We start from the raw sequence: 27,488 nt of genomic DNA on the forward strand, positions 1-27,488 counted from the left end.
CCTATCATTCTAATGTTTATTTCCCTCTACATAAGATTCCTCCACCTCACTTTGGCTGCTTTTAAGATTTTGTTTTTCACTGGATTTCAGCAATGAGATTATGAAACGTCATGGAAACATTTATTCTGCTTTTTTTTTTCTTGAAATTTGTTGAGCTTCTTAAATATGTGGGTTTATAATTTTCATCAAATTTGGAAAATTTTTTAACTATATTATTACACTTCTAACCTTCTAGGACTCAAAAACATGTACGTTATGTTGAAGAAGGTCCCAGAACTCACTCTTGCTCTTTAGTTTTCCCCATATTTTTCATTTTGGACAATTTCTGATTGTATGTATTCAAGGTCACAAACATTTTCTTCTGCTGTGGGTAATCTGCTGTCAAAACCACCCACTGTATTTGTCATTTCATATACTGTACTTTTTCTCTGGAATTTCAATTTAGATATTTCAATAAATCTTCCATTTTGTACCTCATTATGTTGTTGCTTTCTTCTACTTTCTTGAACATAAAGAATATAGTTATAATAGCTAATTCAACATTATTCTCTACTAATTCTGTACTAGCCTATTATTATTCATTCGGTTTTTATAATTGCTTTTTCACCATACTGTGGACTATATTTTACTATTTGCATGCTTGATGATTTTTTTCATTTAATTGCAGATAATATAAACTTTATTGCTGCATACAGGATGATTTTTTTATTCTTTAACTACTTGTGGGCTTTGTTCCGAGATATATTTAAAGTTATTTGGAATAATTAGATTCTTTGGAGGTTTGCTTTGTAAACCAGAATTGACTTTAGTTTAGGGTTAATTTGCCACATTACTGAGGCAATACCCTTCTGAGGAGCTTCTTAGATATTCCATGAAATATAAGGTTTTCCAATTTGGTTATTAGGAATATGAAATGTGTCTATTCCTGGTCCTATGTGACCTCTGAGAAATATTTGCCTGATTATTTCTAGTGGATCTTTCCCTGTCCTCAATAGTTTACTCACACATTAGCACTAATCATTATTCAGCCAAAAACTTGAGGGATCCCTCTACAAATTCCCAGAATTCTCTCAAAGTGTAGTTTTCTGCCATGAGCTTTTTCTTCTTCGATACACGGTCCCTCAAATTCTATCCATCCAGTTCTCCCTGAAATCTAAACTCTGGCTTTTCAACTCAGAGTCTTTCAGGATGAGTTCCCTTTTCCCTTGGTTATAGTCTGGAAACTTTCTCCAGGTTGTCAGTGGAACAATCACAGGACTCATCTTATTTGTTTCACTTCTTTCAGGATTTATGGTCCTGTGCTGCCTTTTGAAAAATAGCTGAAATCCATTATTTCATATATATTTTTATTAATTTTCTTTGTTTGTAGATATTTAAGATTACAGGATAAATTCTATTAGTTACTTCATCATGGCTGTAAACAGAAATTCAGGTAGCCTTTTGGAATGATGGAGTGGGAGCACTACATTAAAAGTCAGAACACCTCCGCTCCTATTAAGTTTCACTACTTGTTAGTCTTATGACCTTAAGAGAAATAATTGGTATCTTCGTACTCAGTTTCATCTAGAAGATGGGCTATAAAACCTCTGCTCTTCTTCACACAATGAATTGTATTCTTGGTAAATTGTAATGTTCTATGTGAAAGCTATTTTGGTTAATAGTTAATATTTTTATAACCAACTGATAAATCTTACAAGGAATAATATACGCCAAGCCACCGCCACATCATCTTAAATAATAAAAGCACAGTGTACAAATTGTCCTCTTAGGAATTCTTCCAGGAGTTCAACCAAGGGGTGTGGCAGCCAGGGGAAAGGAGGGAGGCCCTGGCTGGTGGCAGGTGGCTGGAGGAAGGGACGGAGCACCCAGCCAGCTGCCGCTAGCCACTAGGGACCCTACCAGTGGATGAATTTCATGCACTGAGCCTCTAGTTTATAATAAACCTCAAATGAAGAAATTATTTATTATTATTATAATCATGTAAAAAGAGACTAATCTTTTCTTTTTCTTCTTTTTTATTGTTTAAAATTTTACATATGTCTCCTTTTTCCCTGATTGATGCCCCCCGCCCTAGCCACTTCCACCCCTGAGAGCAAGCCCCCACCACCCCAGTGTCTGTGTCCATTAGTTATGCTAATATGCATGCATACAAGTCCTTTGGTTGATCAAGAACCGCTTCCTGGAGGAACCAAGATGGCGGCGATATAGGCAGACGTGTCCCAGGTCGTGTCCCGGAGCAAATGGAACGAGCAACTGAAGCTAGTAACACTCACACCGAATTGGCGAAATTGCTCAGCTGGTGAGAGGGTTTACAGCCGGGAAGAGCAGAACTCCCCTGGTAAGGTAAAAAAAAACCAGGGATTTGGGCAGGAAAGTTTGCCAGACCTCTGAGCCCAGAGAGTCGGAGGGAGACCGCGTGGCAGACAGCCGCGTCCCGTGGGACAGGCACAGCCCCTGACGGGGGAAAGGAGAACCGCGGGATTCCTGGTGCTGCCAGGGAAATTGAGAGCTGGGTTCTGTGATCACGGAGGACTGAGCCTAAAGGGGGCAGCCTGAAGAGCTGACCTGACCATGCAGTCCCGGTAAGAGAAGAAGCTTACAGAAACCAAGCCTTCCCCGTTTCCGCGGCCGGCATTTGTTTGTTTGTTTTCACTGAATCCTGTTCATGGGACATTTCGGATACAGACACTCACCTGTGCTGAAGAGAGGGAGAGTGTGCTGGGGAGTGGAATCTGGGGAGAGACTGGGGAAAGAGGGGGAGCCGGGAGAGGTGGTAGTGAATTGAGTGCTGAGACACCCCAGAGCCCGGGACTGGGGCAGCCACCCGCTCCTGAGAGGGAGTCTCCTCCCCCCAGCCCCCAGGCAAGGAGCACAGCCACACCCAGATTCCACTCTCTACGAGATCAAGGATTAAGATAACCTGATCAGTCCCTGGGAGTTAACAGGGTCTGGCCTATAGGGGGATTTTCAATCCCAGCAACAACATAGCGCTGGTAACTAACTATTACGCAGTCAGCTCTGGGCAGTGAACTTCCACTGGACAGAGAGGCCCTATAGCCTCAGAGGCCAACCCCAGAACACTGCCACCCAGAGGCTGACCCACAAACTGACTCTTTGCTAAACACAAAATAAGGCAGTCTGGGAAATAAATGCGGCATGCTTTAAAATAAGGACTGTGGTTTACAACACAGAGGAACAGTATATTGCAGGGAAACTCAACACTCTCCTGAATACCTGGAAGGTCTAAGGCGAGCCACACTGAAGAATAGAAGAAACGAAGGACCTTCACTACTGCAATTTTTTTTCTTTTTTCACTTTTTAACTAAGAAACCAATTTTTTTTTTATTCTTTTTTTTTCCTGTTCTCTTTTTTTTCCTTTTTTTTTCTTTCTTTTCTTCTTTTTCCATCACCTGATTTTACCCTTTTAATTACTACCTTCTTATTTTTAACCAGTATTATTACTGCTACCATTTTACCATTTTTTAAAGTGCCATTTTATTTTTTCTTTATTTTATTTTGGGATTAGTGTTCACCATTCTGTTTTCATCGTTATATTATTGGTTGTTTCTAGTTTGCATTCATATCCAGGGAGCTGTTGCTGGAATTTGTTGGGATTAATGGCTGTTCTATAGGAGTATTCTCCTCATATAAAAAGTCTCTTCCCTCTTCCACTTCATTCTCTCTTTTCGCTCTTTTTTTTTTTTTTTTCTTTTCTTTTCTCGCTTTTATTTTCCCCCTTCCTTTTTCCCAATTTCATTTTTGCACTCCCTTTTTTTGGTCCCTACTTTTCTTTTCCTTTTTCTCTTTTATCTTTTTCTCTTCCTTCTTCCTTATCCCCTAATTCTCTTAATTCAGGTGGTCACCTTTAATTGGGGTTATTAATATCGTGAATATATTTGTGTATAGTGCCTGGTACGTGGTGCCTTGTTGTGTTGTATTTTGTGCCTTTAAATCAACGCAGCAGATCCAAGCAACAGCAACCTCCTGAGCACCTCATCCTCTGCTGAGGAACAGCAGCTGTACGTGAAACCTCGCCCCACCAGCTGGAAGAGCCACCACAGCTGTGAACAGCACCCACCAGAGGAGCTGCTGCCAACTGAAGAGCAGCTGCTACCACAACCGCCCGAAGAGCAACCACAGACCAAGGAGTCACTGCCACCAAGGGAGCAACCACTGAACAACTCAACGTCTAGATATGTCAGTGAGATCAAACATGGGTAGACAAAGAAACCCCCAAAGGAAAGAGAAGGAGGACTCTCCAGAAAAGCAGCTAAGTAATACAGAGGCATGCAACATGACAGATAAAGAATTCAGAATAAGGATCCTAGAGTGCATAAACCGGATGGAGGAAAAAATCGACAACCTCTGCAAGAAGCAAGAAGAAACAGATGAAAAAATCGATAACATATGGAAGAAGCTAGAAGAAACAGATGAAAAAATCGATAACATATGGAAGAAGCTAGAAGAAACAGATGAAAAAATCAACAACCTAAGTAAGACCCAAGAAGAAATGAAGAGTGATATAGCTGCAATGAAAAACTCCATTGAAAGTATCAACAGTAGACTAGGAGAAGCGGAGGACCGAATAAGTGAATTAGAAGACAAGGAAGCAAAACACACCCAAAATGTACTGCAATTGGAGAAAAAAATTAAAAGACAGGAGGAGAGCCTAAGGGAGCTTTGGGACAACATGAAACGAAACAACATACGAATAATAGGAGTACCAGAACAACAGAAAGATGAACAAGGATTAGAAAACCTACTCAAAGAAATAATATCAGAAAACTTTCCTGAGGTGGGGAAGAAAAAAGTCACACAAGCCCAGAGAGTCCCAAACAAGGTGAACCCGAAAAGACCCACACCAAGACACATCATAATCACCATGGCAAATGTTCAGGACAAAGAGAGAATCTTACAGGCTGCAAGAGAGAGACGGAAAGTTACATACAAGGGATCTCCCATTAGATTGTCAAATGACTTCTCAACAGAAACACATCAGGCCAGAAAAGAATGGACTGAAATTTACAAAGTGATGCAAAGCAAAGGACTGAATCCAAGAATACTCTATCCAGCAAGGCTATCATTCAAACTTGAAGGGGAAATAAGAAGCTTCACAGACAAAAAAAGACTAAGGGAGTTTGTCACCACCAAGCCAGCAATGCAAGGAATGCTAAAGGGACTGGTATAAAAAGAAGAAATAAAAAGCTCAGAAAGAAAACAGCCACACACACACACAAAAAGAAATGGCTACAAACAAGTACCTTTCAATAATAACTTTAAACGTAAACGGACTAAATGCTCCAACCAAAAGACATCGAGTGGCTGAATGGATAAAAAAACATGACCCATACATCTGCTGTCTACAAGAAACCCACCTCATTAGAAGGGACTCACACAGACTGAAAGTGAAAGGATGGAAAAATATCTTTCAGGCAAATGGAAAGGAAAAGAAAGCTGGGGTAGCAATACTTATATCGGACAAAATAGACCTCAAAGTGAAGGCCTTAACAAGAGATAAGGAAGGCCACTTCATAATACTAAAGGGATCAATACAACAAGAAGATATAACCCTGGTAAACATATATGCACCCAATGTAGGAGCACCCAAATTCATAAAAAAACTCCTGGAAAATATCAAAGGAGAGATCGACAACAATACAATCATAGTAGGGGACTTTAATACACCATTGACAGCACTGGATAAGTCCTACAGACAAACAATCAGCAAAGATACAGCAATCCTAAATGACTCACTAGATCAGATGGACTTAATAGACATCTTCAGAACACTTCACCCCAAAGCCAGAGAATATACGTTCTTCTCAGGTGCTCATGGGACATATTCAAAAATAGACCACATATTGGGTCACAAGCAAAGTATCCCCAAATTCAAGAAGATTGAAATCATAAAAAGCATCTTCGCAGACCACGACGGCATAATATTAGAAATAAACTACAATAAAAACAACCCAAAATACTCAAACACCTGGAGGCTGAATAGCATGCTATTAAATATTGATTGGGTTACCAATGAGATCAAAGAAGAAATTAAAAACATCCTGGAAACTAATGACAATGAAAACACAACAATCCAAAACCTATGGGACACATTGAAAGCAGTCCTGAGAGGGAAGTTTATAGCTCTACAGGCCTATCTCAAAAAACAAGAAAAAATGGTAGTAAATCATCTAACTCTACAACTCAAAGAATTAGAAAGAGAGCAACAAGAAAACCCCAGAGTGAGCAGAAGGAAGGAGATAATAAAGATTAGAGCAGAAATAAATGACATAGAGACCAAAAAAACAATACAGAAAATCAATGAAACCAAGAGCTGGTTCTTTGAAAGGATAAACAAGATTGATAAACCTCTAGCCAGACTCACCAAGAAGCAGAGAGAGAGGACCCAAATAAATAAAATCAGAAACGATAGAGGCGAAATAACAACAGACCCCACAGAAATACAAATGATTGTTAAAAAATACTATGGACAGCTTTACTCCAATAAACTAGACAACCTGGAGGAAATGGACAAATTCCTAGAAAAATACAGCATTCCAAAACTCAATCAGGAAGAATCTAAAAATCTCAACAGGCCAATAACTATGGAAGAAATTGAAGCAGTCATCAAAAAGCTTCCATCAAACAAAAGCCCAGGGCCAGACGGCTTCACAGGGGAGTTTTACCAAACATTCAAGGAAGAACTAAAACCTATCCTCCTCAGACTACTACAAAAAATTCAAGAGGAAGGAACACTTCCAAGCTCATTCTATGAAGCCAGCATCACCCTAATACCAAAACCAGGTAAAGACAACACAATGAAAGAGAATTACAGGCCAATATCCCTCATGAACATAGATGCCAAAATCCTCAACAAAATCTTAGCAAATCGGATCCAGCAGTACATCAGAAAGATCATACACCATGACCAAGTAGGATTTATCCCAGGGATGCAAGGATGGTACAATATCCGCAAATCAATAAACGTGATACATCACATAAACAAATTGAAAGAAAAAAACCACATGGTCATATCAATTGATGCAGAAAAAGCATTTGACAAAATTCAACACCCATTTTTGATAAAAACTCTCAGCAAGGTGGGAGTAGAAGGATCATACCTCAACATAATAAAAGCCATATATGACAGGCCCACAGCCAACATCATACTCAACGGACAAAAACTAACACCATTTCCCCTAAGAACAGGAACAAGACAGGGATGCCCCCTCTCACCACTCCTGTTCAACATAGTACTGGAAGTGTTAGCCATTGCAATTCGGCAAGAAGAAGAAATAAAAGGCATCCAAATTGGAAAAGAGGAAGTAAAACTGTCCTTATTTGCAGACGACATGATATTATACATACAAAACCCTAGAGATTCCATCAAAAAGCTACTGGACTTAATACATGAATTTGGCAATGTAGCGGGATACAAAATTAACCCCAAGAAATCTGAGGCATTTCTATACACCAATAGTGAACTTTCAGAAAGAGAGATTATAAAAACAATCCCGTTTACCATTGCACCGAAAAAACTAAGCTACCTAGGAATAAACTTAACTAAAGAGGTAAAAGACCTCTACTCAGAAAACTACAGGACGTTGAAAAAAGACATAGAGGAAGACATAAACAGATGGAAGAACATACCGTGTTCATGGATTGGTAGAATCAACATCATCAAAATGTCCATACTACCCAAAGCAATCTATAAATTCAACGCACTTCCCATTAAAGTACCAACAGCATACTTCAGAGATCTAGAACGAACTTTCCAAAAATTCATCTGGAATAAAAAAAGACCCCGAATAGCTGCAGCAATCCTGAAAAAGAACAAAGTAGGTGGGATCTCGATACCAGATATCAAGTTGTATTACAAAGCCACTGTTCTCAAAACTGCCTGGTACTGGCACAAGAATAGGCATATAGATCAATGGAATAGAATAGAGAGCCCAGAAATCGGCCCGAACCAATATGCTCAATTAATATTTGACAAAGGAGGCAAGAACATACAATGGAGCCAAGATAGTCTCTTCAATAAATGGTGTTGGGAAAATTGGACAGATATATGCAAGAAAATGAAACTAGACCACCAACTTACACCATACACAAAAATAAACTCAAAATGGATAAAGGACTTAAATGTACGACAGGATACCATAAAAATTCTAGAAGAATCCAAAGGCAAGAAAATCTCAGACATATGCCGAAGCAATTTCTTCACTGATACAGCTCCTAGGGCACTTGAAACTAAAGAAAAAATGAACAAATGGGACTACATCAAAATAAAAAGCTTCTGCACAGCAAAAGAAACCATCAACAAAACAACGAGAAAACCCACTGTGTGGGAAAACATATTTGCCAATGACATATCTGATAAGGGCCTAATCTCCAAAATTTATAGGGAACTCATACAACTTAACAAAAGGAAGATAAACAATCCAATCAAAAAATGGGCAAAGGACCTAAATAGACACCTTTCAAAAGAGGACATTCAGAAAGCCAAGAGACATATGAAAACATGCTCAAAGTCACTAATCATCCGAGAGATGCAAATCAAAACAGCAATGAGGTACCATCTCACACCTGTCAGACTGGCTATCATCAACAAATCAACAAACGACAAGTGCTGGAGAGGATGTGGAGAAAAAGGAACACTTGTGCACTGCTGGTGGGAATGCAGACTGGTGCAGCCACTATGGAAGACAGTATGGAGTTTCCTTAAAAAACTGAAAATGGAACTCCCATTTGACCCAGTGATCCCACTTCTAGGAATATATCCCAAGAAACCAGAAACACCAATCAGAAAGGATATATGCACCCCTATGTTCATAGCAGCACAATTCACCATAGCTAAGATCTGGAAACAGCCTAAGTGCCCATCAGTAGATGAATGGATTAGAAAACTGTGGTACATCTACACGATGGAATACTATGCTGCTGTAAAAAGGAAGGAACTCTTACCATTTGCAACGTCATGGATGGAACTGGAGAGCATTATGCTAAGTGAAATAAGCCAGTCAATAAAGGAAAAATACCACATTATCTCACTCATTCGTGGACAATAGAGACCATTATAAACTTTTGAACAATAATAGATACAGAGGCAGAGCTGCCTCAAACAGATTGTCGAGCTGCAGCGGGAAGGCCGGGGAGGGTTGGGGGGCAGGAGGTAGGGGGGTAAGAGATCAACTAAAGGACTTGTATGCATGCATATAAGCATAACCAATGGTCATAAGACACTGGGTGATAGGGGAGGCTAGGGGACTGTCTAGGGCGGGGGGATAAAATGGATACATATGTAATACCCTTTGTAATACTTTAAGCAATAAAAAAAAAAAATAAAAAAAAAAAAAAATAAAAAAAAAAAAAAAAAAAAAAAAAAAAAAAAGAACCGCTTCCTCCCCTGCCATTTGTGTCTGGATCTATTTTTGTTCACCAGTTTATGTTGATCATTATATCCCACATCTGAGTGAGATCATGTGATATTTATCTTTCTCCAACTGGCTTATTTCTCTGAGCATAATGCTCTCCAGTTCCATCCATGCTGTTGTAAAGGGTAAAATTTCCTTCTTTTTTATGAGTCGTTCTAGGTAATAAGAGCTTGATCTTTTAAAAATTTGGAGAATACAAAAATTAAGCATAACACCAATGGGTATCATGCCCATGTATGCAGATGCCTCCTCATAATTTTAATGTAAGTTTAATATTAAAAATAACAGTATAGCATATTAAAGTAGGAGGATTCTCTTATTAAAAACTAAGTCATTTAACTGTGTTTTATTATCCAAAGTTTAATTCAGCATAGAATAATGAACTGACCCTATTAGGGGAAGTCATCAGAAGATATGACCACCACCTAACCCAGGAGCTAGACCTTGGCAATTGGAAGCTCCTCATCCTCCCTTCTGTCATTGGAATGTACATTTGTTTACATTCCTCGATATTAGAAACTGCTTCAAGGATACAGCTTTGAAATAGAAATATTGCATTGAGACTATTTAGAGTAGGGAGATGATTGAATCCAGTTAAGGCCACCAAAGGCAAGCTTAGAAAGTAAATCCCCTTGTTTATGAAGACTGCCATCTCCAAATCTGGAGTGATCAGCCTTTCTTCTGTCTTTCCCTGCCATCTACACACAGGAGGCAGTTTCTCATTATACCTGAGGAACTCCAGACATGGTCTGTGTAGCAACAATTGGTGAGCCAACCAAGAGAAAGAAGAAATGGGCTTTGGGAAAGAAGCACCTCTGGGACAAATCCCACATTGGCCATTGACATCTATGTGAGGATGGATGGCCCACATAACAGGTGCTTGTGGACTGCTATGCCACTGTTGGGCACCACAAAAACACCAGTTGCTTGAAGGCATTTGTTTGAGGAACAAACACTGTGGCAAAGAAGGAAAACAAATGATTGCCACAGTGGGTTAGCCTCTACTGTGGACATTTCAGCTGGTCACTGGTGCCTAAGTAGAGGCTAAAATTCAAGTTAAAAAGTTGAAAAAAGATCTGAGATTAGAGGACATGTGGTTATTCACTACTATGCTAGCTTCAGGACTGACAGCTAAAGTGGAAGAGTGAGGTAATAAGTTTGAGACCTTAGACTCTAAGGCTTAGAGTGATGTTTTGTAAAAATAGGAGAACAAAAAATGCTATAGATTAATATTCAGAAAGTTTTTGAGAAAGCCGGATTAGAACTAAGAGATGGGATCTAAAAAAGTAAAAACTCTGGAAAAGTGGTTAAATGAAGAGGAGGATGTTATGATGATTGATTGAGTAAAGAGATAAACTGCCCCATGCTATCAGATTCCTAATACAAAGGAAATTTTAAAATAACAATTTTTCCCAAAATGCCTAGGACAATACCTTACATTATTTTTCTGTTCTTTGACGTTGAAAGTCTTATCATGTTTGTAAAATGTAAACATCCCAGCAGATAACCAAAACATTGTCCACAGAGACTGAAGAATAAAAGGCTTTTAAAAAATACAAATTGCAGTAGCCAACACTTCTATATAAAAGAGCTAAAGTTTTTTGTGTGTTTTGTTTGCTTTTGTTTTTACAAAACTATTAGAAATAATGATAAAAGAAAATGACTGTATATAAAAAGTAGGATATGTGTTTCTGGTAGAAGGTATGAGGAATAGAGATGCATTTCAATTGAAGGGAAAAAGATAAAGTAATTTTTTTCTAAAATAAAATTATTGTTCCAGAATAAGAAAGGAGAAAAATAGAACAAATCCTAATTAGGTATAACAAGTTGCAGAAGACTTATAGAAAAGGATTCTTCAAAAGTAATTTTATATGTGGTCAAGCTAAGATTGAAATGTATTTAGTTTAAAAGGAAAAAAGGAGGCTTTTCATATCAAGTTACACTAGTAAAAAATAAGAATTTGGTTTTCTCTCTTTTAAAAAGACAAGGATTTCTTAGATTATTGGTCTTCTTTTAGTAAGAAATTATAAACAAAGATTTTTCTTTACCTTAAATAAAAGCTGCCTAAAAACAGAGTACGTGTTTTGTTTCCATTAAGTCTTTGACTACTTAAGAAAACTGAGTCTTCTCTATTAAAAGAGCTAAGTTCATTTTACAACTATGTAACTTTGAATAAGTTAAATTTTATGGAAAGCAATCTATAATAATAAAAGCATAATATGCTAATTAGACCAGAAGTCCTTCTGAAGACTTTCAGGATGAAGCCGGGGCTGTGAGGGAAGCCCAGGTCCCAGGTGTCAGAGGGAAGCCAGTGCCAGGAGCCAGGGGAAGGAAGGCTTATTCTTGCATGAATTTTGTGCATTGGGCTTCTAGTCTCATATATAAGTAATGTCAAATTTCCTATTGGGTATATTTATATGAAATTTTTTAAAAACAGGTATGTCCTGGTATAAAGTTATCAGTCATAATTTTTACATATATATTGAAACATAACTAGACTTACTTGTCAATTGCATCATTTTTGTTTGTGTATGTGAACTTTCATCAGATATTTAACCAATACCATTTTTAAGTCTTGTCATTTGCAGACACTAATTGGTTTACCTGATGCTTTTGCAAAAGTGTTCCTACAAAGGTGCTTCAGTTTCCAAGAGATTGATGGAAAGACTCTGACAAGTACGTGTTTCTTATAACAGAACCCTTTGTTTTCATCTGGAAGGGACAATAATGAATCTTTCAAGTGTTTCCCAAGGCTAACTGCACAGCCCGAAAATATGTCATGGGGTATAGCTCTCTTATATATCTGTTTGTGTTGCCTGCAGCAGTTCATATTTTTAAAGAGCCTTTTTTTTTCTTCAGTCCCTGAAGAGTCTCTGAAACTTGCCCCTGTTTCTTCTACACTGTATAGTAAAATTGTACCATTACATTGATGTTATAATGTTAACACGCGAAGACTTGCTTCTGCTGCAGCACACTAAAGGTTTTGCTGGAAGATCTGTGACGTAAAAGATGGGTGACGAACCCACAGAAAATTCAAGGCCCAAGTATCACTTTAAGGTTTTGGGACTCCACTAGTCAGATAAGATGTGTTTTGTCCCAGAAGTTGTGTTGGATAAATTCAAACTTACCCAACCCCTAAGGCTGTGAAAGAGATGCAAGCCTTTTGTAGTGACTTTGAAGTTGTGAAAGACTCTTATTCACATCCTGGTACAGTGTCTCTGTCCTTTATGACACTTGGTTAAAAACGGGTGAGGGACATATGGACTGGGGATCAGAGCGACAAGCCACCTTTGAGAAGGCAAAAATACTTTTGAAGCAGATTGAAGCTCTAAGCATGTTCCAAACAATGTTATGCTTTAAGTTAGATGTGTCTGAGATTCCAAAATGTATGGATGCTGTGGCAGGACAAAAGAAGGGGAAGAAAGCTGTAGAAAGGGGACAAAAACCAATATACCCCCATAGAGCAATAGGAACTAGCAGTGTACACAGCACTTCTCCAGGTGTCAAGTCTCAGAACAGAATGAACCATAGCAGCCAATGTGCTGAAATCAGAACTGTTTGGTTAGTAATCACTCATGAGCCCTGGTCTTGAACCCTTTGCACTGACAGTAGGCTGTTCTAAAAAGATTAACCCTATGGCTTGGACAAAGGCAAACCCATGGATGGATGACCATGAATAAACCCTGTAGGGTCAGGATATTTTGGTCCTCCTGTAAGAGTTTGGAGTAATCCTTACTATTTTCTATGTCCTGGTTCATAAATCACTGACACCCATGGAAAGTTTCTAATTAAAAAAAGTCCTATAAAATAAAATGGTCTTGGACATTATTGAAAGTTTTGTGCTCATACCTGATGAATCAGTTAATGTGTCATCTTTATTAAATCACATAAAAACACAAGTGAACACCCTGAGTGATCTGAATCCCACCCTAAGGAACTTAGCAAATCAATGGTTCAAATAATAGGGCTCTTCATGGGAAAACAAAGTGTTTTCTCTTGTATGTGCCTGTATTATTGATATGGCATCTGCATTTAATGCAGCCAGATATCCAACAAATGAGCCACCTACATGTTAATAAATCCCTATGATGAACACTCGGGACACATTCCAAAAGGCATCAAATTTTGGGGGAGATCATCAGAACACATGACTGACACTTGACTCTCAACCTGGACTTGGTAATTAAAGTATCCTCACCCCTTTCTCTATTTTGAATGTACATTTTGCTTGCCTTCGAGCTCACTAAAGCTGCTCCCGGGATACATTTTTGAAACATAAATGTTATATTGTGGCTATCTGGACTGGGTACAATGATTGAACCCTGTTAAGGCCTCTATATAAACTTCTAAGATTCTGACAGGCAGGTGCAGAAATATCAGTCATCAAATCTAATAATCTTACAGACACCCAAGATAACCATACTAAATAAAGTTTCTTGTTTGTTAAACCTACCCCCTTACAATCTGAAAAGGTCTGCCTCTCATTTTTTTTTTTTGTCTTTCCCTGACTTCCTTAGTGTGGGGATAGGGGCTGGCAAGGTTTCAGATTACACCTGAGAAGCTCCCAGCCAAATTTATGAAGCAACAATACTTTGAACTTAATGAAAAAAAAATGTTTTGGTGTTATACTTTTATTTTTCAGAGCACCACCTTTATTTGTGAATTAGGTGAAACATGAAACACAAGAGATCAGATTGTTCTCAAGCTAAGAACAAAGTTTTTACTTGAAAAACAAATGAACAAATTCAGAAAGACAAATAACTATAAATCATATGCTAAGAGCAAATAAAACATCAGAATAACTGTACATCAAAAACAAACAAATTGCTTGAACCTTGTTCTTTCAAAAAATAGCATACAGGAGGAGAAGTCAGGGTGGTTTTGGGAATTGAACTTAATAAAATATTAAGATGTGTAAAAGAACTGCCATTTGACCCAGCAATCCCACTTCTGGGAATATTACCTAAGTTTTCCCAAACACCAATCAGAAAGAATATGTGCACCCCTATGTTCATAGCAGTGTTATTTACAATAGCTAAAATCTGGAAACAGCCCAAGTGCCCATCAACAGATTTAATGGATAAAAATGTCATGGTACATTTACCCAACGGAATAACATGTGGCTGTAAAAGGGAAGAATTCTTACCCTTTGCAACAGAATAGATAGTATTATGCTAAGTGAAATAAGCCAGTTAGGGAAAGACAAGTACCACATGATCTCATTTATATGTGGAATCAAATGAACAAAATAGGTCCAGAGACATGGATGCATGGAACAGACTAACAGATCTCAGAGAGGTAGAGCTGGGGGCGAGGGAAAGAGATTAACCAAAGAACATTTATGCATATACGCATAGCCCATGGACACAGGTGATAGTGTGATGAAGGCCTGGGGTGGGGTAGGGATTGAGTGGAGGGGAGCAAAGGGGGCGGGGGAGAAAGATATCTGTAATACTGTCAACAATAAAAAAGAATTGCTATAGTAAATATGTTCCCAGAAGCTGTCACTTTAATCTGTCATTTATATTTCCATTATTCTTAAAAAAAACACCACACAGTTCTATTTACCTTCTTTTATAATTACCTTGCCAGAATTTGCTGATATTGCAAAAAATATATGTTCGACATCTTTTAAACATGAAGTTCGAGTAACAGACATAGAGTATATTCTAATACTATGAAAGGGTATTCATTGTTTATTTATTGTTTATTTATTGGGCTATAATTACTGAAATTCATTGCCCACATCTCTTATCTTCCATTTTAGATACATAATATGCTTCTGTCACTTAGGTGGAAATACGAAACAGGGAATTTTAACCATCTGTCATAAGAGTTTCTCAGAGCACAAAGAAATTGTACACTGACCTCATTTAAAAAATACTTAAAATTCGGTGTAATTAGTAATAGTTTTCAGCAACATAAAAGTTATCTCTCTCTCTTTCTCTCTCTCTCTCTCTCTCTCTCTCTCTCTATATATATATATATATATATATATATATATATAATATGTATATATATAGTGAGATGAGCAAAAATTATAAGACAATTTTATGTATACATTTTCCATATAAATATATAAAAATATATACATCTACAGGCATAATTTCTGTACTATATGTTTAATGTCTAAATTCAAAGAGAATTAAGGTTTGCTAAAAAAAAGCATTATCAGGTTAATATGCTAGATCTCAGATTGTTTCATCAATTATAATTTATTAATTTTATCACAGGGTGATAATATGTTAAAATAATAAAATATCTTTAAACTATAAATACCTTATCTTACACTCATATATCAAAACTCAGGTTATAACATAATTTTTTTAAAAAAACACAGTTTCAAACATAATTAGTTGAACAACAGAAGCATAAATAGAGTCTCAAATGGATGATTGATTTCCTGTTGCCTCAGCTCTCTTTCATACAATCCCACATGCACACTCATACAGAATATGTGACAACTAATGCTAATGATCAGTGACATATAGCATCTTCTGATGAACTAAATAGTACCTTGATCCATACGTACTGGTTGCCTAATTTGTGTATCTTTTTATGTTTCTGACCACAAGCAAATTGTGCAAGTAAATCACTTCTATCTTTTACAAGTTAGTTAAAGTGTTTCCATTGACATAAGCTTTTACCACTAACATCTAGCAATTCACATTTTTGGTTAATGCCTTTAAAATGTTGGTTGCATTTTAATTTACTGTAGTGAGAGGAGGTTAAAGAGGGTAAAGGAGATAAAATATATAGTGACAAAAGGAAACAAATCTTTGGGTGGTGAGCACATACAGATGATGTATTATGGGGTTGAACACTTGAAACTTATATAATTTTATTAACTAATCTAACCCCAATAAGTTTAATTTTTATTTTTTTTCTAAAAATGATAAAGCCATATTTCCTTTTAAATCTATTTTTATTGATTTCAGAGAGGAAGGGAGAGGCAGAGAGAGATAGAAACATCAATGATGAGAGAGAAACATTAATCGACTACCTCCGACATGACCCATACCGAGGATTGAGTCTACAATCCAAGCATGTTTCCTGACCAGGGATCTAACTGTGACCTCCTGGTTCATAGGTTGACACTCAACCACTGAGCCACACTGGTCTGGCTAAAGCCATATTTATTCACTTAGGCTAGATACTCTTTTAGCTTTTTGTGAATCAGAATGCGTAGTCCATGTTAGACTTAAGGGTCGTTTTACCTGGGAGCAAAGAGATAGACTATTTTATTTTTTTGTACCTTTTAATTCTGATTTAACTTCAAAAGTCTGAAAAACTTAGGGGGGGAAATGTGTACTCCTGTTCTTTGGGGATTAGAGAAAGATTCCCCAAAGCACACCATTTAGTGGTAGGTAGGTAACTATATATAAATGCACATACATATATAGTGTTGAAACAATATACACACATGTTGAAACAATGTACACACATGAAATAATGGAAGCTTAAAGTTATCCCCTCAAGTACTTCCAATATACTAAGAAAGTGCTTAATGACTCAAAAATCTCATGGAGCACAACCCAAATCTGATAGCAACAGGTAAAAACCCTTCTTTCTTCTTTGGAAAGAAGAAAACAAAAACCCAAAACAATATCCTTCCTATACTGCCAAAGACATATCTTTGGGTCTCTTTTGAGGAACTCAGCCTTAGTGTACTCAATTAATTTCATCATATGTCTTTTAACCAATTATACTTTAATGCATTTTTTAAAAAAAGAAAGATGTGTTGTCTTTATACCTGGTGGAAAGGCTCTGTGTGTGAATGAATGCATGAATATTGTGGGTTTTTATTTATCAGTGAAATAAAAATCTCAAATTAAAAAAAAATGTTGTAAATATGCAGACCTCTGAAAACATGTTCTTGGACCTCTAGGGGTCTGCAGACCTTAGACTGAGAGACACTGCCCTATGTGAAGCCTGTGATATTAAGATAGAAAACATATATATGTTTATTGTCAAATCATAAACATATATATCTTTGAAGAATGGGATTACTATTGATCCCTAATGTTTTTGTGTTTACTGCATTTCTCCTGCCTAGTCATATTTCTCATGTGGATATGAGACACAAAGGGAGAGGTTGTTACTCAACTAACGTGCTTTTGGGTATTTCATTACAACTGTATTTCTTGATGTTAATCAAACCAGATTTGAGCACAGGGTTTAATCATGACCACATTCAGCAATTATTATTTTATTGCTACAATGTAAATTAGGTAACCTGATAACCATTTGTAAAAATATTATCAAGTTTACTAGAAACTACAGATTTACTTGGGAATATTGAGAACACATGTTGCTCCAATACACTTTACAGTAATGAGAAAGAGAAACACATTTTGCTAAATAAACCTTCACTTTCCAAGTCACAATTTAAAAAAAAACCAATATGCAGATGTATCACCACAGATATTTTGATGATTTACTCACTTAAATTTATTTCTTAAGGATATGTTACATTCATAGTATCATTAATGTACTATGTTACGGACATAAATCTTAAACAAGAGAGTCAAAAGAAGAAAGATTTTTCTCAATAGTGTCTTTATTACTTGTCTTTAAAATTGAAAGCTAGAAAATGGGCAATGAGTAGTAGGGATGGTAGTTATGATACTGCTTCCTGAAAAAAAAAAAACAACTTAATACGATTTTGAGGGCTTTACCTGCACTTAATACTTTTTTTTATCTTTCAATTACAGTTTACATTAAATATTATTTTGTATTAGTTTCAGGTGTACAACATAATGGTTAGAAAATCATGTATTTTGCAAAGTAACTCCCCCCCACACACACACACACTATTTCCAGTATCCACCTGACAGCATGCATAGTTATTACAATATTATTGACTGTATTCCCCATACTGTACTCTACATTCCATTGACTATTTTGTAACTACTAATTTGTACTTCTCAATCTCTTCACCTTTTTCACCCAGTCCCTCTTTTATTAATGACATTTGCTTTTATCACAAAATGGATTTAATAACTTCTTAAATTTAATTAATAAATGGAATCATTGAATTTTTAAAGTAGAAATATCCTTAGATATTATAAAGATTGTGCACTCATTTCACAGTTGAATGAACTGAGGGCCAGAGATTTGAAGAAACATGATTCAGAACTTGTTTTATGAAAAATGTCTACTGTATATATTATAAGCTCTGTAATGTATAATTCACTTTGTCCAACACCTAGCATATTATACAATACAGATTTACTAAATAAGTACTTTTGAGAATGATGATACTTAGATGTTAACTAAAGGACAATCCGGACTATTTTAGTTTGCTAGGACTGCTGTGACAAAGTACCACAAACTGAGTACCTTAAACAGAAATTTATTGTCTAACAGTTCTGAAGGATAGAAGTCTGGAATCAAGGTGTTGGTAGGGTTGGTTCCTTCTGAGGGCTGTGAGAGAAATATTTGTTCTAGGACTCTTATCTTGTAAATGATTGTCTTCATGGTCACATAACATTTTCCCTGTATGTGTGACTGTATTCAAATTTCCTCCTTTAATAGAGACACCAGACATATTGAATTAGCAGCCTACTATACTCCAGCATGATCTATCTTAATTTAAATAATTACATCTACGATGGTCCTATTTCAAAAAAAGGGTCAGCTTCTGAGATACTGGGGGTTTGGACTTCAACAAATTAATTTAGGAGACACAATTCAACTCATAACATTGACTAATTGTTTATTTCTATAAAATATTGTAGGCTGGCTTTATCCAAAAAGGCCATCAATTCCTGTACTTCCTTTCCCCCACCCCAGCCCTGAACCTACTTTTTATCCCATGATATCTATATCCTAATTCCTGAAACCTGTGAATATGTTAATTTCCATGGCAAAAGTTAATTAAGGATACAGGAGGAATTAAGGTTGCTAATTAGCTGACCTTGAAATAAGGAAATTATCTTAGATTATTTGAGTGGGCCCAATATTATCACAAGGATCCTTAAATGTAGACACTAGAGGTAGAATATTAAGTGTCAGAATGATGTGATGTGAGAAATTTTATTAACTAATGTCACACCAATAAGCTTAATAATAATAATAATAATAATAAATTTTATCAGCCATTGCTAGCTTTGAAGATAAAAGGCAGCCATAAACCAAGGAATTTGGGTAGTCTCTAAAAACTGGAAAAAGTAAGGAAACAGAATTTTCCCTAGAGCTGCCTCCACAAAGGAAAGCCTTGCTGACACCTTGATTTTAACCCAGTGAGACCTAATTCAGGCCTTTAACCACCAGAACTGTGAGATAATACATGAGTTCTATAACTCACTATGCTTGTGATAATTTGTTACAGCAACAAATATAAAATTAATAGAGCTCCTCTTGAAGCTATTAGTGACAATGATCTCAATATATACATGTATACACTGAGTGGCCAGATTATTATGACCATCTGACGTTTGTAGGCAAATTAGCTATAATTTTGCGCTGAAGTTGCTAGAGGGCCAGAACATTATAAATAGGGAAGCAGGTTGTTTACCACGACAGTAGAAGTGATTTTTTTTTTCTGAAAATATGGGTAAACAATGCGGTTTAACACCCTTTGAACATGGGTATATATATATATATATATATATATATATATATATATATATATATATATATATATATAGTGGCCAGATTATTATAACCGTCCCATCAGTACTTCGTTGGGCCACATTTTGCCTTCAATACTGCGGCGATTCTTCCTGGCATTGACTCCACGAGATGTTGAAAGGATGCAAGGAATCTGACACCATGCCTGATGAATAGCACTGTCCAATTCTGTGAGATTTGATGGTTGTGGAACCAGCTGCCTGATGGCTCTTTTAACTTCGTCCCACAAATGCTCAATTGGATTGAAATCTGGTGATTGTGGGGGCCACCTAAGCAAGGTAAAGTCTCCCTCATGTTCTTGAAACCACTTCTGCACAATACGAGCACCGTGGCATGGTGCATTGTCTTGTTGGAAGAAGCCTTCTCCATTGGGATACGCCATCAACATAATAGGATGAACCTGATCAGCAAAGATACTTAGGTATGTTGTGCTATTCAGACGTTGTTCCACATGAATTAAAGGGCCCAAATCATGCCAGGAAAACATGCCCCAAACCATAACACTGCCCCCATCAGCTTGAAGAGTTGTACTCATGCATGTGGGGTGCATGCTTTCATGCTGTTTGCGCCAAATTCTCACTCTGCCATCTGCATGATACAACTGGAAACTTGATTCATCGGACCACATGACTTTTTTCCAATGTTCAACTGTTCAATCCTTGTGTTCCTGTGTGAATTGGAGACGTTTTATCTTGGTAACTGCAGACAGCAAAGGTGTTCAAACAGGCCTTTGGCTTTCATATCCCATACGATGCAGTGTACGGCTAATTTGCCTACAAACATCAGGTGGTTATAATAATCTGGCCACTCAGTATATATACTCTTCTGTAACACTCTTTTGACAAGTCAAATAATTTAGATAAATATCATTTCAATGGTAAAGCCATCACTATCATATTTCTTTATACATGTGAAAATGGACAAAAGGAAATTCAGAGTTTTTTCTATGACTACCAACTCTTAGAATTCAAAGCTGTACAAGAAGACATATTTCACTTTACATCAGCTCCCTTCAGATTTTAATGTGTATATGAATCTCCTGGGGATCTTATTAAAATTCAGATTCTGATTCAGTAGCTCCTGGGAAGGGCCAGAGATTTTGCAATTCTAGAAGTCCCCCAGGTAATCATGTTGCTAATCCAAGGAATACACTTTATGTAGCAAGTATTTAATAAATAAAGATGTACCAAACACTACCAGAAAAATAAATTTGTTTGACATCACAATGCTGAGATTAAGAAAAAGTTTCTCTCTACATTAAGTACTACTATCTGGAAAAATAAAAAAGAACTGAAACTGATCTTTAGCATATTTTATGCATTAATTGATGCTAAAAGTAAGCCTACTAGTATAGGTTCTAAACAAAATGCCTGACTATTAATTCATTATTTTACATACATATTCAAAAATAACTTCATGCTGTCTAAGAAAAGCGGGGATGAGTCAAGTCTGAGGAGACTTCAACACAACACATATTTGGTCTATGAAAGGGCAAAGCTCTTTGGAGAATGGGTCTCATAACTACTTTCCTAAACCACATAGCTATTGCATCCTCATAGCACACCGTAGGTAGACTAAGTTAACCAAGCAAGAAAGTATAATATATATATATATATATATATATATATATATATATATATATATATATAGAGAGAGAGAGAGAGAGAGAGAGAGAGAGAGAGAGAGAGAAATATGTTAAAACAATATATTAGTGGAGTAGAAAACTTATAATTTGTTTGTTCACAAAACACAATCCAGAAATGCTTTCACCATTGCTTGGTACTTGACAGTAGGAATGAATAGTGTATGAGTCTGTCTATATGCTTTCTGCCAATGAAGCCAGTGGAGGTCAACACAATGATCCTTTTCTCTTAAACGACAGTCTTTCTATTAAAATTTGTTATCTCCATTGAGAGAGAAAAAATGTCATTGGTTTTAGAGACTCAGAAAGATAGAAATTAGGGAGAAACACACACACATGAACATACACACTTTTTAAAAATTATAAAGAAGAGAAGCCTCATTCTAACTCTCCAACCTTTAACCTAATAGTTAAGAGTGCAACCTCTGTTTTAAAGTCCTTCCCTGCCACTTACTACTTGCATGAACTTGGGCAAGCACCATGTGAAAATGCTTATCTACATGAGAAAAGTGTCTACAGAGGCATATAAGTAACATGTTTGCATGGATGTTATAAGCACTTTAAAAAAATTGTCCCCAACTCCAAAGGAAGTGAGGCTAAGAAAATGTTTTCCAAAAATTTTGCCAATCTGACAAATAACATGCTTAAAAATTCTAAGGCTGGCTGGAGAATATCATGCTAAGTAAAATAAGCCAGTCAGGGAAAGATCAAGTATCACATGATCTCACTCATATGTGGAATCTAAAGAACAAAATAAACTGATGAATAAAATAGAACCAGAGACATTGAAGCATGCAAAAGACTGACATATACCAGAGGAAAGGGAGGGGGGAGATGATATTAACCAAAGAACTTATATGCATATATGCATAACCCATGTATACAGACAATAGTGTGATGAAGGCTGGGCAGTGGGAGGGTGCAGGCTAGAAAGGGTCAGTGGGGGAAAATGAGACATCTTTAATACTGTCAACAATAAAAATAAATTTAAAAAAAAAGATTCTAAGGATCAACCCAATTGACATAGTTCTAAAACAGAAGACCAAGAAAGTAGGACAGCTTCTCTTCTGAATTTCTTTACAGATGTAAAGTATATAGCATTTAATTGACACAGTATAATCTCATTTATTCATTTGCCATGTATCTAGATCTCTGGTTAACCCAGACAATTTTGCTACTAGCTAGCATAAGAATGACTCTGTTTTCAAAGATAGGTTTCAATTTGTTACCTTAAGATTTTATGTAGACTGGAAAGATCTCGGGGTGTCAGTGAAAGCTTCTGAATTTACTTAACCTCACCAGCTCTGTTTTTATGTAGAATACATCTCTCCAAAATTTTTGCTGTTTACTTCCAAACCAGTATGCCTAGATATAATGTACTCAATGGAAGTATACTAAGACACATTCAAATTCATATTTAGATAAATGGTTCCACTGCAAAATGAAAATGAACAATTCAACTATTTTTTATCCTGTTGTAGATTAACACTATATGAATATATAATTCCTTTTGGAAGTACAATATAATTTTAAAAGCATAGTTAAATATTTTTAACAACACATTTTATATACAATTTCATGCCATCTTTTTTCAACCAAGACTAACAGGGAGTATTTTAATAAAATACCTAAAAAGGAATGTATGTATACACCATTTGGTAAAGGTCAGAAATGACTGATTTTTTAGAAATCGTATTTGTTTCATGGAAAACATTATGGTATAAAACACACACACACACACACACACACACACACACACACACACACACACTCATTAGACTGGGTCTCCAGAGATTTAGATCCTCACCAAAGCTCTGCCAAAAAAATCATTATATATTAACTTGGCCAAGTATAGCTTGGTGATTAAAAGTCAAATAGACCTACTTATGTTTGCATCCTGTGACATTTTGTAACTATGTGGTTCCAGGAAAGTCAACTACTTTGAGCCTTTTCCCCCCCTCATTTGTAAAATGGAAAACCATACCAGAAACTATCTCTTATGAATATTGTGGTTTAAATGTGACAACATATATAAAGTTGTCAGCACAATTCCTGGCACTAAATTCTTAATACACATTAGCACTCATTAATGCTGGTAAGGCACTTCACTGTTCTGGTCTTCAGTTTCCTATGTAAAATGGGGAAATTGTCTTATCATTAGTAAATCTCTATCAACTCAACTTACAACTTAAATGAGCAATCCCAATGTCATTTTCTCATTCAGAAAGGAATTGTAAAATAAACCCTAAAAATACAAACACTACATTCTTATATTTTTTCATATATTACTTTAAGCTCTCTAGAGTAAGGAGCACATTTCTAAGCGTTATATTCTATCTGGAGTGTCCTACCTTTGAACAGTGTTATCTATTGGTCTACATGTAAATGTCAAGGTAATTCATATTAATTACTATGCAAGCTGGCTACAACCTAAAACACTTTGGTGGGATTCATATAATGTAGGTAATAAGAGAAAAAAATCAGAGAGAAAGAATTTTTCACTTATAGTAAATAACATTCATAGTTCACTTACAATAAACAATAACAATGATTTTCAAATTTACATGTTCTAACACCCTTCTGGACTCCTTTTCATCCATGTTCCTTCCTGGACCACAAACCTTGATGTAATATCGGGATGGTGCCTCCAAGTGAAGCAGCATTCAAAGTAAAATATATTTTAAAATCTCTATTTTAAACAATGGTCATGCATTATTTCAAATAAAACAGCTCTGTGGAACAAACAATGCAGTTTGAAACCCAAGGGGTAGAAAAATTGATAACTAATATATTATATAATAGCAACCATTGCAATGAATAGCTCTGGTTCAAGAGACATACAAATGAGAACTATAAGTGATAGTATAAAGCAGCAGTGGTAAAATATATTGCAATAAAAAGAGTGAATAATTACTAGATTTTAATATAAGATACATAATGCAATGTCATATAAAAGAAATCTAGAAAAAATAAAAAAGTCTTAGTATTTTTATAACTGAAAAAATAGAACCACTTCTGGGATAATGATCCTTTGGTTTTGTTTATATGGACAGAACATATTTGGAGGCAACCCACTATTATAAAGCTATCAGATATTAAAGTGTGTATACATTTTTGGGGGAAAAACATATATATACTTTGTTTCTCAATTCCCAAGCAATGGGGAACAAAGACCATATAGGGCTGCAGATATTTCAAATACTCATCTAGATCCAGGTGCTGTGGGCAGAAGATAAAGAAGTAGATAGCGTAGTCTCAACCCTTAATAAGGCCTTTAAAATGCAGTTGAGGAGTCTAGTCTAACACACATACACCTACACACAAGTACATTAGAAGAAAATAAAGCAAACAGAGAGTTACAAATGTAAGAAATGATGTAAAAGTTCAAGAAAAGTTGAGCTTAATAAGGGTTGAGGTTGACTTGGAAGGTACTTTTGGAGAAGTGTAACTTGAGACAAGCTTACAAAGTGGGTAAATGTGAATAAGCAGAAGAGAGGGCATCCTAGGTGAAGAGAGTGGCCGTGGTGTTAGGAGCAAAATTCTGGAGGTAGACTGTTTAGGGGACATTAAGGACAGTCATGCAGTGAAGAATAAAGTAAAATAAGGTACCTCTGGTACAATGAAACCAGATTATAAAGCCATTTTCAATCCAAGTGGAATTGGGCTTGGAAAAATAGATTATAGAGAACCAATATTATTTTGGTGAAGAAAAATGACTTGATGAAAGAAATGTTCACGGACACTTAGTCTGACAGGAATTTTGGGCACAAGGGAAGGATAACTAGGAAGCTCTTGATGTGACTGGATGGGTGTTGATAAGAGAAAAATGGTAGCAGAAGTCTTTCAAAGGAAAATTCACCAGGACTTGATAACCCCTTAACTATGAGAAATGAAGAAAAATCCAAATTTTGCTGTGAAATACTCAAGATTTCATGATCAAAGAGTAGAGCAAAATTAACACTACTGTACAATTTATCCACCAAGGACAGGCAGGCAGGTTGTTTCTCACAGTTTCTGAGTAATGTAGCCTCTCCCAATGAAGGGGAGTTGGACGTGGTCTCTCAAAATAAGATTTGCCATTGGTGGTTCTAGCAGAGACACAGAGGAAGAAGAAAGAAGGACTTAGCACCAAACCTGAAACAGAGACCAAGGCTTTATAAGAGATAGTTCCAAAAAGAAAAACAAAAGACAAGAAAGAAAAATGTCTTAGAATTTTGAGTCTCCAAAATGGAGCTCACCCTGATTCTCTCCAAAGAGTTTAAGTTTCACAGTCACTGAGTGGCACTCCAAATCAGAATTCCTTGAAGAATAAAAGTTTGATTCACTTGAATAATTAGTGTTTCTTTTTCTCCAAATTGTTTCTCATCTCAGTAGTTTCTATTCCACAAATACCTCTCTGAATTCCTTGCATTATTCCAAACCTGATATCTGCAGATTAAGAATTTGCCTTCTTAAATTCATCAGGCCCATTTTGGGTCTGGGTATACTCAGTAAGCCAGTTTCAAAAGTAACTGGCAGATTTCTCTTCAACTGGCACTTGTAACATCACAGGGCCAACCCCTAACCCTCCCCTTATTCTGCCCAGGCAGAGCTAAACCCCACCCCTTCCAGCGAAATGGAAAAAGCGCTTGCGCATACTCCAAGCCTATTCTCCTCGCCAAGAACTGCCCCCTCTAAGTTGTTAGAGCGCAGGCGCAGCACCCTCGGTGCGTTTGAGTGGGGTTATGAGAAATCTACTGTCCAGTGAAATCTAGAAGTGATAGAATTCACCCCCCCCCCGCCCCCACCACCACCACCACTCCTTTCTTCCGAGGCAGAGGCGCCACTTCTTCCTATTCTGGGGCCAGAAGCTCATCCCCAAAGTCGCCTTATCTCGGAGCAAATTCTTTGCTTTCTGGCAGTGCCCACTGTATCGCTATTCTCAGCTCATTTGGAACCTCAAGCTGCCTTCAGCCTTCGCTCAGGAAATAGAGGCAGTTAGCTCCCCCAAACCCGCACCAGTTTGTTGTCAGCCTCATTAGGCCTCTGAACCTACAGTCCCCCCACTGAGCAGAGCATTAACTAGGTGCCTTGTTTGCCCTCCTTCACCCTTCACACCCACCCAATCTGGGTGCTTACCTCGGGCGTGATGCAGTCACGGGAGGGATCAAGGATCCCAGATCAGGCCACTGTTGGGGCCGGCGGATTCAGCGAGATTTTTCCTGGGTCTCCACTGCCTCTTCACACAATGAAATCAGCGTGTCCGATCATCAATTCTCATCATGATCGTGACGTCACAAAAGACAGCGGCCAATGGGAGCCCGAGATCAGCTCCGGACAGTCCCTGGCCCCAGCCCAGACCTAGGAGTAGGGAGGGGGAGTGGAGATGGCTGCTTGCAGTGGAGCTGCCTCTTCCCTGCACCTCTGAGCTGAGTGCAAGGCTAGGCCTCTCTGTACCTCTCCCTTCCTGAATAGCTGTGAATGCCCAGCATCCCTGTAGTTATATGCTAGCCATTTGAGCAGGTGCTTTCTGGTCTTACAACTTGAGCTACACTTTCAGCAGAATTATTGAAAGCTGCCAAAATCAAATGAGCACATATAGAAATTATAGTCTGTTGTGGTCAATGTTCAATTCACAGTTATATAGTCAGTATTCCTAAAGTCAAGGAAGTGTTCATCGAGCCTTTGAATTTGTCAATAAGTGATAGCACACTGTTTTATGTGACCTATTGACTAGGACTACTGAAGCAAGAAATTAAAATTATGGATTCTGTTCACCTAAACTCAATCTCTGTTCTCCC

General features: G+C 37.0%; 1 protein-coding gene across 2 annotated transcripts in view; it reads right to left on the bottom strand.

Annotated features, from left to right (window-relative positions):
- HDX (highly divergent homeobox) overlaps positions 1-26,960 on the bottom strand; it is a 157,051-nt gene extending 130,091 nt beyond the window's left edge. Inside the window, exon 1 of one of the 2 annotated variants that reach the window (XM_059679101.1) lies at positions 26,827-26,960. The gene's annotated coding sequence lies outside the window, so the exon portion shown is untranslated. The remainder of the gene's footprint in view (positions 1-26,826) is intronic. The other variant, XM_059679102.1, reaches the window with a different exon arrangement.
- Positions 26,961-27,488: the final 528 nt, after the last annotated feature.

This window comes from Myotis daubentonii, chromosome X, assembly GCF_963259705.1.
Source record: "Myotis daubentonii chromosome X, mMyoDau2.1, whole genome shotgun sequence".
Classification (NCBI taxonomy): Eukaryota; Metazoa; Chordata; class Mammalia; order Chiroptera; family Vespertilionidae; genus Myotis; species Myotis daubentonii.